The sequence below is a fragment of the Hakea prostrata genome, chromosome 1 (assembly GCF_041222555.1).
Source record: "Hakea prostrata isolate BN-2017 chromosome 1, UWA_Hpros_2, whole genome shotgun sequence".
NCBI classification, from domain to species: Eukaryota; Viridiplantae; Streptophyta; class Magnoliopsida; order Proteales; family Proteaceae; genus Hakea; species Hakea prostrata.
This window is the reverse complement of record NC_142600.1, coordinates 4,942,101-4,956,589: the sequence shown is the minus strand read 5'-3', so window position 1 is coordinate 4,956,589 and position 14,489 is coordinate 4,942,101. Positions and strand designations below refer to the sequence as shown.

Here is a 14,489-nt window from a genome sequence, read left to right as displayed (position 1 = left end):
CAGGAGAAATTCTGCTTCCTAGTCCTAGGGCTTTTCGCATGATACGCTTGATAGACTCCAGCAGAAGAATTGCTTCCTCATCTTCTTCATTGTGCTCTTCTACTTCTTTGTGCTCTTCTACTTCTTTTCCTTTCCCTGGAACGAAGTCTTCTTTTTCAGCCATTGAGTGCAGGCAGAGAATGGTGAGATGGGTAATTGGTTTGGGGATAGGGAGAGTCTTCTTATATAAGCACAGCGCAGCACACCACAGCACGAAATTCTCTAATATTCCAGCTAGTTAGTTAGTTAGGGATTTGGATTGCCGTTGCAAAAATGTTTGTCCATGCATGAGAGCTCTCATGAAGGACCTCTAGCTCTCTCTCTCATGGAATCCCAGCATGCATGCATGCATGCATGCACTAATGAAGTGAAAAAGCTATGAATATCGTTCCCGTCACCTTCACCGTTGATATATATGGGATCTGTAACTTAAGCGGTGCTTCCTCGATGCTAGGTGGATGCCATGGTTTCCTCTAGGTTATTTGTTGCTGAATATTACTAATTAATTTTAATTTTCCCGACCGTATCTGTTTTCTTCATTTGTATGCATGTGTACATCCCAAGTGTCGTTGCATGCTTGGTTTTTATATGTTTCATTTTATATTTACTACACTAAAGTGAGAATTTAATAAATAAACTTTGCAATAATAAAACATATAATTAAAAAATAAAATAATAACAACTAAATGGAAATTGGAAATAAATTAAACCATTAATTTAAATAAATCTATGAAAACTGGTTGCTAAATGCCACGTGCACCGCAAGTCTCTTGCGTGAATTTTCTCCGTTTTTACCAAAAAAAAAACTTCCGTTAATCCCCTCACTTCCTCTGTTGGCCAGCCCTGAACACAAACCTAGCGTGGCATGCAAGCGGATTCCTCGTTGGTGCTGAGAAAACTTCTCTAGGATTTTGCTGTGGTGCGGCATAATTAATGCATAGCACTTGCAGCAAACGGTGGAGATCTCGGTGTGGCATGCATGCAAATTCTTCCTTGCAGAGAAAATTTCCTAAGATTTTGATGGGGTGCGGCATAATTAATGCACAACACTAATTGTAGTGAACGGTCAAGATCTCGACCGCCTAAATCCTACAAGTATATTTCATACTTTGGGAAAATGTACGGTCAATATCTCAATCATGACCGTTCCATTCGCTGTGTGTTGTGAATTAACTGCGTAGCACTTAAGTCGAGCCCTCTTCCCTAAATTAATTAAGAGCCCGTTTGGTTGTGAAGGTTTTAAATATTTAAATGTTTCAAATCTATGGAGACATAATTAATAGAATTAACTATTTAGTTAACTTGAATGGGTGAAATGAAATCAGTGGATTCATCTATGATTTTTGTGAACGCACAAATGTTTAGCATTTTTATAGTAGGGGTGAAATCCACCCCATACCCATAAATCTAAAGATTCTCGTTTTTATTGTAAAAAATATGAATTTTTATATATCATGAATTCAATGATTTTTTTATAACCAAATGGATATAAATTTCATATTCATGAATTCACATATTTGAAATCTCTAGATTCAAGTAACCAAACAGGCCATAAGAATACTATAATTAAAAGAATAAAGAAAAATAAAGCGGACAAAAGGGAATTTTGGTTCAAAGAAAATACGCTAGCTGGGACCTTGCAGCTGCGGGGTTGGAGCAACCTTAGATGGTTCTGGACTTCTGGTTCGGGCCAGGTGGGTTTAGGATTTAAACTCAGTTACATGTCTCTCTTTTCATCCAACGGCCCAAAATAAGATTAAACAATTTTGGTTAAACAATTCAAAATTTACAAAACCCATTTTTAAAATTAATCAAATTATCTATAAAACTGTTGTAATTTTCATAGTTTTATTTGAAAAATTCAAACAATTTATTTTTCTAAAGACACCTAAATGGCCAATAGGTGTTGTTGCTAACAAACATGCCTTAAGAGAAGAGGTTTGTGCTTTGAGAGACAACCTTTGGTGATGTCTCTTACTCTTCTATATAAAGGTGGGAGATGTTTTGTTTTTCATCGCGCAAAACCTGTTTTTGAAAAGCTTTAGTTTCCTTTAAATTGTGTCAATTGGTGAATGTGCTTACGGATCCCTTAGTCCATCACTTCGGGGTGCCCGTCTATGTGGGGGGTTGGCGATATTGGGGTGAGCATCGACCCGTGGCCTATTCGGGGCGTTTAAATACCTTAAAGAAAGTGCCGTTACCGACACGTTTTAACTCCATAGATGTATGCAATGATGCTTTCAACAAGGAGATTATTCATGCTATTCGAAATAAGATAAGTTTTCATTCTTATGAATATGTTTCATTTGTCTTATACGATTGCCCATTTGCTAATGTATTTCCAACAATGCTCAAATAACCCGATAGAATAAAAAACTGAGATTTTGTGAATCTAAAGCCCTAAGGCCTAACCCTAAAATACATGCAATGAGACAATAAAAAAACTTCAACAACTGAGCATGCAATGAGACAAACATATTCCAATAGGGAGAGTTGAAGCCATGACCACTTTAAACTTAAATTTCTTCACAAAAAATCACTAATAAAATTACAATTCTATAATCCATTATTATTCCTAATAAAAAAGCTGCAAATTAAATTAAATGTTACCGACAATTGTTTGAAATCAGGATATATTGAGGATTTTTTTTTTTTATATGTTCTAGAAATGAATATCCTTACAGAAATCCAGCATCCCCCAAGGGAAGACATATAGCACATATTGTATTTTTGGATAAAAGACATATATTCAACACATATAATGTAACCAGAATATTACCCATAAGTTTTTTGGAGTTGATGTAGAAAGATTCCAGGGACAGAAATATAGCTGCAGGAACCTAGGGTTCAGGTCCATTTTCCCACTTAAGTCAATTATTCCACTGTGGGGCAACCCTACCCTTTTGGTTGGATGTCACTCAATAACTTAGACTAGATTACAGAGTCACTAATAGGGTAGGGATTACTCTTCATAGAGAAAACGATATGTGTGATATGTGTTCTGAGTCTTATGATGCTAAAGGATAAGCCTCGAATTCAAATTCAAATCCACCGTAACTAACTTATAAATTTATGAGTGGAGTAATTTTATCTCAAACTCTTCTTGATGAGTTTAAGATAAGATCAATTTATGATAAAATTAATTACGGTGAATTTGAATTTGAATTTGAATTTAAATTTAGTGAGTTATCATTTACAATTACTCGTCATCCTCATAACTAACCAACCATGAGATGAGAAACCTTTGAGGATCGAATTGTGGAGAACAAATTATGGTGAACAAATTATGGTAGGGCTTCGGAATACCATGATTTGCACACTAAGCTGAACCTTACATAATCAATGTATATATAGAGTTAAGCTTACTCATCCTGACCAGTAGAATAGAACCTTTGGAAGCTCTGACATGATGACATTGGCTCCTATCCTTGCAATATTTGAATTTTGAAGTGTCAAATTGCCATTGCTTGCTTGCTTCATTTTACTGTAGAAATTAATTGAAAGAGACTACGATCGAACTGAGCTGAATAATCGGTCAATAAAAACCAACAGAAGAAGTAGTCCCAATAAATCAAGGTAGAAATTTAGAATATTAATTTCATAACACTCTTAGTTTGAAAGGGTCTGAACAAGAAAGAGTCAACAATCCAGCTGCAGGAATATTGTAGGATAGTTGGTTTTGGACAGCGAAGATTTGGCAGAGTAGAAAATAAAATGGAACTTAACCGGAAATCAAGACGCAGAGAGAGAGAGAGAGAGCTCCTTCTTCCGCTTGATGCAAGTGTGTTGTGGTACTAGATCTAACCGAGATTTGTTCAACTAATAAATATATATATCATTCGGGTAGTGTAGTTTAATTAACCTAAGAGAGAGAGACAGATCCCTGATACAATTCTAAACAAGAACTCCACACAGGTCAGGTCAGGTCAGGTCGATTACATTTTTACAGGTTCGAGCGATCATGGCTAGAAAAGAGAACATCGTTACAGGGAAAGGAAAAGAAGAAGAAGAAGAAGAAGAAGAAGAAGAGGTCGTTGAAGATGATGGTGAAGATCTTCCGCTGAACGATGTACGGCGTGTCATGCAAGAAGCCTTAGGACCAGAGGTAGAAATCTCTCTTGAATTTTCTGAAGAGGTGAAGTCATGTTCAAGTCAATTCATTCGTTTCGTAACGACCATCGCTGGACTGCGAACTGAAAATCAGAAGACGATTACCGCGGATGATATTCAAGCGGCAATGAATGATATTGATGACTTTTTTTTGAATGAATTCATGGAAACCCAAAGGGCTAAAATATTGTTGAGGGGATCGAGTAGCAGCAAAGCCAACGAAGAAGAAGAAGGAACCCAGAAGAAAAGAAAGATGATTAACTCGGATCAACGGATCTGAACAAAAACCCAAATATCGGCCGGGTCAGGTCACAGGTGTGTATCTCTGTGGTGATCACGTCAACTCGGCCACCTTTGATGGGGCTTTGGTTTCGGGAAGGAGAGCAGCTGAGGCTTTATTGAAGGACAGATCATTGGTTGAAGGGAGATCTAATTGATCCTTTCTTTTTCTATTTTCTACTGGATTTCTTTATTTTCTAATCAAGATCCAAGTTAATTTGTATGAGAAAACAAACAAACAAGAACCTTCAAACAGGATTCTACGGAAGCAATGTGGATCAAATGTTGTTCATTGGACCGGTTTCAGCTTGCTGCCTGTCTAGCTTCTAATACAAAATGCATTTCAAGAACACACATTAACTAGCTAACAGCAGAATGCTTTACCAATCAAAAAAGGGGAAAAAAGAAAAACTCTAACAGAATACATTTCAAGAATGCTCTCTACCAAAAAAACTCAAGCATAAACCCTAAATACAGCAGTAAGTAGTAACGCCACCTATATCATCAAAGATTGTTACTTATACTCTTCTTTCTTCTGGGTTTTTTGCTGATCATTGTCTTCCTTCTTCTGGGTTTCTTGCTTCTCTCCTCCAGTCTTCTTCTGGCGCTTCATGTTACTTTCCCCAGCAACTTCCTCAACCCCTTGGTTTTCCTTGTATCTATTTATGAAGGTTGTCAAGAGCGGCACATAATCTTCAAAAATTGAGAAGTTTCAACGTGGTTAGAAACTTAGAATATCATTCTCGGTAATTGTTTTCTGTTTGCGGTTTCTTTCAGTCGTTTAGAGGTGGCCTTGGTAATGAAACGAATAAATTCAGTTGCTTTTCCCTGCACCGTTTCAGCAGCCGCAGGAGAGATTCTGCCTCTTGTCTCCTAGGGCTTTTCGCATAATACGCTTGATATCCCCCATCGGAAGAATTTCTTCCTTTTTTGGAACCGGCTCCTTTTCTTCTTCTTTGTGCTCTTCTACTTCTTTTCTTTTCCATGGAACGAAAGTCTTCTTTTTCAGCCATTGAGTGCAGTCAGAGAATGGTGAGATGGGTTTGGGGATCGGGAGAGTCTTCAAGCAGAGAATGGTGAGATGGCGGGTTTGGGGAACGAAGTCTTCTTATATAAGCACAGCGTAGCACACCACAGCACGATATTCTCTAATGTTCCAGCTAGTTAGTTAGTTAGTTAGTTAGGATTTGGATTGCCGTTGCAAAAATGTTTGTCCATGCATGAGAGCTCTCATGAAGGACCTCTAGCTCTCTCTCTCTCTCATGGAATCCCAGCATGCATGCATGCATGCATGCACTAATGAAGTGAAAAAGCTATGAATATGGTTCCCGTCACCTTCACCGTTGATATATATGGGATCTGTAACTTTACCTGTGCTTCCTCGATGCTAGGATCTGTAATTAATTTTAATTTTCCCGACCGTATCTGTTTTCTTCATTTGTATGCATGTGTACAACCCAAGTGTCGTTGCATGCTTGGTTTGGTTTTTATATGTTTCATTTTACATATTTAATTTATATTTACTACACTAAAGTGAGAATTTAATAAATAAACTTTGCAATAATAAAACATATAATTAAAAAATAAAATAATAACAACTAAATGGAAATTGGAAATAAATTAAACCATTAATTTAAATAAATCTATGAAAACTGGTTGCTAAATGCCACGTGCACCGCAGATCCAATAGTCACAATAAAACCCAACTAATAACTATTTTTAATGAACTCTAAAAAAGTTTTAAAGAAATACAATAGATGAAATTATGAGAAGTTTTAAGAATTTGTTAGATTCACTTATTAATTGGGTTGGTTGAGTGACAAGATCTAGAAAAAAAAATCCTCTGTTGTGCTCATTTTTCTGTTGTGCACAGCAGTGTGGCACCTCAAATTGACATGTGTCATATCCTTAATAAACGACTCAGATTAGAAGGCAGGTTTTAAGTGAAAAAAACTCATATTATGACCCGTTTTAACAAAAAAAAAAAAACGTTTATGAGACCCGGTTTTAAATATGGTTGCCCAATATTTGTTTCCAAGATTCTCCCATCGTTCCATCTTCTTCGCTGACTCCATCTAGCTCGACTCCATCTTCTTCTCAATGAGATCAAATCAATCTTTTCTCATCCTTAGCTTGAGTTTTTTCAATGGATCAATTGAGAGAAACAGAATTGTAGGATCTCTGAAATGGAACACATCTGCTCTCATTGACTAATGAAGAGACTTATGGGAAGACATCAATGGCTCTGAAATAGTGCAGGGTTGCAAAAAACACAGGTATGTTAAATTGCTATGATTTTGGAATATTTTAAGGTGGAAGCAAGAGCAAAAGTTTTTTAGGGACCCTTAGAAGTCAGTCAAAGACTGAAGTGAAGCTTTTAAATAGAAGTGGTGAAATAATACCAGAAGAGGCAAAACTCTCTGGTTTGTAGTGTCTTGTTCAGAAAAAGAGGAAGGAAGACTTTGAGATAGGAAAATGATGCTTGAATTATCATTTCATTCAAAGCTTTTGAGGACTGGCATAAGAAACGGAAGAAAAAAAAAAAACGTTCTGTGAATTTTCCATTTTGGAAAACCATTACCACCAAATTCAAAGAAAGATACCTAATTAGGTCACGAGAATAGGTGAAGATAGGATAAGTGGAGTTCTTATATGTTGCAGCAAGAATAAATTTTGTTTGATTGACTTTACAAATATTAATGTAAACAAATGGAGTCGAGCTAAGAACCGGGTCTAAAAAATGGGTTATTTTTTTGTTAAAACGGATCATAAGATGAGTTATTTTCAATTAAAACCTTGCCTTTTAATATGAGCCATTTTAAGAATACGACACGTGTCAAATTGTGGTGTCGCACTGCTGTGCAAAGTAGAAGATTTTGTTTCCACAAGATCTATGCTTCTTAGTTGAGACACTAGCATAGCAAGGTCCTTTTGCAAGTGAAACGATTGATTGACCTCAGCCGATGGGAGACTTTCTTTCAATTTATTCAGCCGGTGACTGTAGCTGATGGACCCAAATGAAGTCGAATCATTCAATTGACCTCAAAAAAGCCTTTTTTCTTCTTCAATTTTTTGGTCTAAAGAAAAATTATAAGAAGCATTAAAAGGAAACCTCCTTGGAGGCAAGGAAAAGAAGAGTCCAACCTAAAGAGAGGAGGGCAGTTCCAGGACTTTGAGCCCCTCGGACAACAAAATCTGCAAATAAATTGTGACATCCGCTAATAAAATTAAATACAAGAGAGTGTGATCTCTAAGCTTAACGATATTTTTTTTTTTGGGGCCAAGCTTAAGGATTTCAACTAAAATGCCAGATTGCATTCCGGAAAAATCATTTCATTTAACTGCATGAACGCTTTGGACCGTGGACTCGGCCACATTATCCAAGATTCGCAATCTCATATCGGATCGGCTGATTTTGGCTTAGATCGACAACGTATCGTCCACTTTAAACGATCCGATTTACGAACGTTGCTGTGTTAATCTTTGAAACACGTGCCGCTTCAGGGGTGTCATGTAAATAAGAATAACGAGAAGGTTCATTCGCACGTTTCCGACCAATAAATTTACTCGTGGTTCATCATTCGTCGTTTTGTAATGGTGGGGGAAAATGGGTTCGTTAGACACACCACCGACAACGGAAAACGGCCCAATCACCACAACCTGCAACGGAGACAACAAGCAACCGCAGACTCAGAACGGCGACGAAGGAGATATCTCGCTGCCGCTGCCGGTACCGCTGCCGGTGCCGGTGCCGGAGAAGACAACGGAGCATGGAGTATCAAAGAAGAGGAAGGGAGAGGTACTTCCACTGGAGGTGGGCACGCGTGTCTTGTGCCGTTGGAGAGACGCGAAATACCACCCTGTCAAGGTCATCGAACGTCGCAAATTGCAGTCCTCCGACCCTAATGACTATGAGTATTACGTCCACTATACCGAGTGTAAGTCTTCACACGTTCTCCAATCTGGTTATCAGTTCTTTATTTGCCAATTGAATTGGATCTCTTTCTTAGGGTTAGGGTTTTTACATTTTAGATCAATGAGGCAATAGGGAGAATTGTATTTCCTACACTCTCCGTATGACTTGTCGTAAAAGTTATGTCCGCTAGGGTTAAGATTAATATTTTAGTAGAGTTTGGGGGTTGGGATTTGAATTTAGCTACGTGACATGCAACCTGCTGGATTTGTTCATTCTGTGCATCATGGATATTTTAAGCGATACGTAGAGGGGTTGTTTATTTTTTTTATATATAGAAACCTTCGCAGTTTGTTGGGTCGCTTAAGCTGTGTTTGATGGAGGAAGGTAGATAACTCGAAATGGTGATTCAGTTGATACCCTGTATACAATTTTTATATTCTTTGGCTGAATCGAAGTTCTGGACCTAGTAATCTACATTGTCCCTCTCCACTCAAAAAGTGGGAGCAGTATGAAGGGTGAGGGGCTCCAGCAGCAGTACCACTAGATGGATGTGTGAAAAAAGCCATGGAGGAATGGCTTGAAACTTTGGAATGCAGGGATAAAAAGAAGTAGAGTGGGCATACAGATAAAAATGTTTTTGTTGGTTATTGGATGTTAAAACTTTTGGAGATAGGATTATGCCCATAATGTTCTTGTTAGAGAAGGAGGTTCTCAAGCGCCAAATGAATCAATTAAATCAAGGTTTTGGTAAGGGGAATTTTTATTTTATTATCGGGATGATTTGATTCATTTGTTGGGAAGAACCATAGAGGCTATGAAGGTGTACGTGGAGGATGTGGATTTGGAGAGACGAATGAGGTTTATATTTTCCAATGGACTATTATTTATCAATGTAGACATTTAAACCTTTGTGCTTTTGTTCCTCGGCATCTAGTTTGTCGGATAACTTTTGTATTCTTTTGGTCATTCAAATTGAGGGTTCTATTAGGCTGTCCATGTCAGGACTCAGGAGGCATTGACTTGCGGCCAGCCATAACTCTGATACCGGTTGATGGGTTTCTAGAAGCCTAAGGAATTCGGTTTCAAAAACTTTGATTAAGCAGCAATGATGCAACCCCAGATATAATAGCATTAACTAGGGGCCACTCTTCCAAGATCTCAACTCAAAAAGTTGGGGTTTGGGGTTGTGGGATTTTGGGACATTCTCTTGGGTACAATAACATAAGCTATGGTAGTTGGATGGGAATGAAACTTGGAGAGAGCATAGGTGATTGGGTGAATGGAGTGGTTTCTTGAAGGCTGTCTATTCAGTTATAGCAAGGATTTGGCTTGATTTCACTAAGAACCATTGGGAACACTCAGGTCTTATGACTTAGCATATAAGAGCACTCACCTGGAGAGAAATAGTTAAATATCTTGAACTGTCTTTATTCTTCCTTCTAAGGGGTATTAACAGGGCTAAACAGCCTAACAACTCATAGCAGAATAATTGAAAAGAAATCAAACTTAAAAGCCTAGTGGATCTTGAACTCCTACTACATCCTAATAAACTGTGGTGACCTTATAACTTAATTTGGTAAGAATTTACATAAGTGTACCAAGTAAACTAATTAATTAACCTATTCTTGTGCTTGGCCTAGATACTCAAGTTTTAGGTCCATTGTATGGTCCCATGACCAGATAAACAGGATAATGCCCAACACCCATATCTATAAATCCTAAGTTGATCCCGAAGGAAAATAGTCCAACTCAGCACTAGATCTACATCAGGTAATTAGGCTACATACAGGATTGGCTTCTAGTTTATTTTCTGTTTCAGGTGTTGTTTTAAATTGAACTGGTTTTGTTTTTTGAATCAGATGTTCAACATTGTCTTTTTAAGTGTTTAGTGGGGTTGGCTTATGACTGGAATCTATTTCAGTTTCCTAGTCAGTTTGAGTTATCTAATAAATTAGGTCATGGATTAGGCCTTTCTCTTTTTGTATAGGAGTTTAATTTTGGTCTTATATATAAGGTTGTAACAGGGCAAGTATTGAACATGAATTTGATTGATGAAATTGCTTTGCAAGCTAATACTGCTTCTTCCTGTTGTTTTTCATTGCAGATTAAGTGTAGAAAGTTACGTAGCCTTGATGGAATTGTTTTGATCCAATTGACTCCTTGATAGTGGGAAGCCCTGGAGGTTCAAATGAAAGCTCCTCTTCAATTTTAAAGATTTTCCTGAACTATTTTTGTCAAGATTCAATTGTTGGTCAAGTTTCTATATATAAACAAAGATTTCCTCCTCCCAGGTCAATACACCACCATGTTCACCTAAGAGAAACCACATCTTGAAGTTACTTGTACACACCAACCATCTCTGTCCTAGAAAACCAAATAAAGTAGTTGATAGTATACACCATAACCATCTCTGTCAAGGAGAAACCAAATAAAGAAGAAAGTCTTATGCAACACAAACCATTCTGAACCAAGCAATCTTTTTCCCATCCTCAAAACACCCAACTTGAGCGCCCAACTCTTCCTAGGCATCTCCTTGTATTATTTCCCAAATTGCAAAATTCATTGTAGACCAATCCAGCCATCTCAACTAAGAAGTCCATCCATCCCTAGGGAATCTAAATTTGACTATAGACCCAATTTTGACTCATTAAAACCAACCTGTTCAATGAAGATCATGGAAGAATGTGCTATTAGTTGAACTCCTATCAATATATGGTGTGTCCCCAACTCTGAACCATTCTCTGAAGATGTGCTTGTTACTTTCTTCCCATATGATGTTGCTCAAGATTGAAGACTAGGAGCTTGCTTTCCAGTATCTCAACTAGAAAATTAAGGATTTAGGGTTTTAAGACTTTGGGGTAGTTGATTGGGATACATAATAATTTAAGAACATATCCTATGGCTATTGGATAGTTTTTGAGAGATTTAGACTTATGGTTTGTATGGGTATATGGGGTAAGTCCTTGAGATATGGGATGAAAACTTATTGGAATGGGGTGAAACTTGGAGAGAAGTTTAGTAATGATATATGGGGAGGTTTGGGACAGTTTTAACGGTCAAATTGGTGTAGAGTTAAGTTTGACATATGGGTTTTCTGGGGAGTACGGGAATTCAAGAAAAGAGGGTTTTAAACATTGGATTTTGAATGGTATTTTTTTATGTGTATTCTTCATTGGAATAAGGGGATGATATGTATAGGCCGTGGGATAGATTTCTACTGGACTCTAATGGGTTAGTTTGGGCTGGAGATAGGTATTAATAGCTAATTTTTAAAGAAAATGGAAATAGAACAGAACAAAAATTAGGGTCTAGGGAACTTAGAGGTTTAGAAGAAGAATCTTGGGAATGGGTGATTCAACTTACTGCTGATTTGAAGAACTGCAGGTAGGATGCTTGAAGATGACCTTGATCTTGTAGAGAATTTGAGCAATAAGATGGAGAAGAATTGAGAAGCAATGTCATTGTACCTCACTGGCAGCAATAAAAAACCCAAAATTCAATGCATCCATTCATCATCTAATTGGTGGGAGAAGCCTAATATATAGACCTTCTAAATTCCTAATATGACTCATAGAGGGCTCTGAATCACTCTAAAAGACAAAAAAGAATTCTGTCTATGAACTAAGTATCCTAGTCTAATTCAAACACTACCCTGAACGTTGAATTTAACACCTAATCCTGTGTACCAGCTTATAAAATAGGTCAATTGCATCAATAAACCCAAAAGGGAGAAGCTTAATATATGTAGACCACCATGGGCCAAATTTAAGTATTTCAAAGTCCAATTAACCCTTTTGGACATTCTTTACTTCATCACATACAACTCATTGAATACTTAGGGTTGAGATCCAAACAATGTGAACTGGTGAAAATTAATCTGGTGGGCCTTGAGGGTTTCTTCTGAAAATGGTCTCCTGATGATGGACATTTACCTCTTATAGTGTACTATAACTTGACATTTAGATAGAAAAGCATGGTATCACTAATTTTGTTTCCTTCTTTTTATGGTCGTCGGGCCAATTTCATTTCATGATTGACATCTAAATTCTGAATTTCCGTTCTCATTGCTGATTCTGAAGCTATGGTTACTTATTCAGTTTCTTGTTCTTTTTGCAGTCAATAGGAGGCTTGATGAGTGGGTTAAGCTTGAACAACTCGATCTTGGCTCAGTAGAGGCTGATGTGGATGAAAAAGTGGAAGATAAGGTATTCTTTGATGCCATATTTTTCATTGTTGTCTGTCTTATGCTATTTAGTCAATAATGTCTAGTGTGAATATTACCTGAACCATAATTATCAAGCCGGCAACCATGGTGTTACTGTGTTGGAGAAGGTTCAAAAAAGCAAGGAGACATCAACAAGGCGGTAAGGCGCCCACTTAGGTGCCACCTAGGTGCCCAAGGCGAGCAAAGAGCTTGGACACCAAGGCAGCACCTTGATGATTATGACATGAACATCCCATGACTACTGGTGCTACCTGCTATTGCCCCCACCATTGGTTTACAGAAATGATTAATGGATAAGTATGAATACCTCATTTCTATTCACTCTTTTTGTTTTGGTTTTATTTTGTCTCCTGCCTGTTCCTACTTGTTCCTGCTTTCCAAACAGTAGATATGTTTTTGTCTTTTGCTTTTAGAGAGAATTTGCATCTTTACAGCCTGCAAGGTATTTCTTATACATGGTTTTTTTCCAGGCAACAAGCTTGAAAATGAGCCCATCAGAAACGTAAGATTGATGAGACACATGTAGAGGTATGTATGTTGGACGGAATGGTTGCGTTTATGTTTTCATAGCCATATCTATATCTGACCTCCTGTTTCTGTTTATCCTCCGGATGTTCCTCTTTTTCTGTGTGTTTCTTCCTACAATGAAGAGTGAACCACTAAATGTGTTTGAGGCATGCTAAATCTAAGGTTTTGGGGACAAATTTGCCTTTTGAGGAATTTTTTTTGTTTCATAATGGTTGATAAGTACTTATTTTAGATATTACTGATCATAAAGTAATGTCATCTGTTGAAATTAGTGGTGTAGATTATTCTCCTTTCCCTTCTTATTTATGGATAAAAGAACCACACAACACTGCTCACCCCCACACAAGAAAATGGGCTGCATACACTCTTAACCTACTAAAAACCTATTTCCTGGTATGATATTTTCTCCTTTCTACCTCAGTGTGATCACGGGCATTTGGGAGAAATCCACACTTTTTGTTTGTAGTCAATCTGTATTGTTAAGGTAGAGTTTTAGATGACTCAGTAATGGATGAGATTTTTTATGCTGTTCTTATATTTATTGCCAATTTTATTTTCATGAATATTCTGTGCACATTTTTGGAAGTTCTCTTTCTCTCATTTAATCTGTTCCATCTTGGGCTTCCTTTTGACAAATCTGGGCGGATCTTTTCCTTCATTTTCAGGGTCATGAAGAGCTTGATGCTGCCAGCTTACGGAACATGAAGAATTCACAAAAGTGAAAAACATAGCAACCATTGAACTTGGAAGATATGAGATTGAGACATGGTACTTCTCCCTTTTCCACCAGAATATAATGACTCCCTGAAGCTATACTTTTGTGAATTTTGCTTGAATTTCATGAAGCGTAAAGGAACAGCTTCAGAGGCATATGGTGAGCGCCGCTCAACTTCTATTGGTCTTAGTTAATTTGGAGAGCATTAAGTTGAAATTTTTTATGTAAATACGGTGGGTTTGGTGCTTTATATACCTCATGCCTGACATCTGATCAGGTCTCTTAAATGTAGTGGTTACACTGTGCCTTTTGCACTATGACTTCTACTAGTCAATGCGTATAGGCTTGCATGCATATGTTGCAACTATTATGTAAATTTAATGTCGCTTAGTTGTACCCTATTTGGTTCGAGTTTGTCTATGTTTAATTGTTTCAACTGCAGTCACTTGTCAATGTATTTAATATCTTACATTCATATGAAATTGTATTTATTTGAATAAAGTCTATACAATATCCTACAAAATTGTATTTTCTTGAATAAAGTCTATACAATATCCAAGTAGGGCATATAGAGTGGTATTATGGCAATGTTGATTAAAACTGACTGGAGAGGCTCCCAAACAGGCATAGAGTGGGCTTCCTTGAGGACCTAGTTGCTTCTTCATTGGCTTGGCATT

General features: G+C 37.4%; 1 pseudogene across 1 annotated transcript; it reads left to right on the top strand.

The window, feature by feature from the left end:
* The first annotated feature begins 7,995 nt into the window (after window positions 1–7,995).
* LOC149026868 (histone acetyltransferase of the MYST family 1 pseudogene) lies at window positions 7,996–13,075 on the top strand (annotated as a pseudogene). Its single transcript, XR_016173135.1, has 3 exons — window positions 7,996–8,366; window positions 12,461–12,549; window positions 13,040–13,075. The product of XR_016173135.1 is annotated as a histone acetyltransferase of the MYST family 1 pseudogene (transcript).
* The last annotated feature ends 1,414 nt before the right edge of the window (window positions 13,076–14,489 follow it).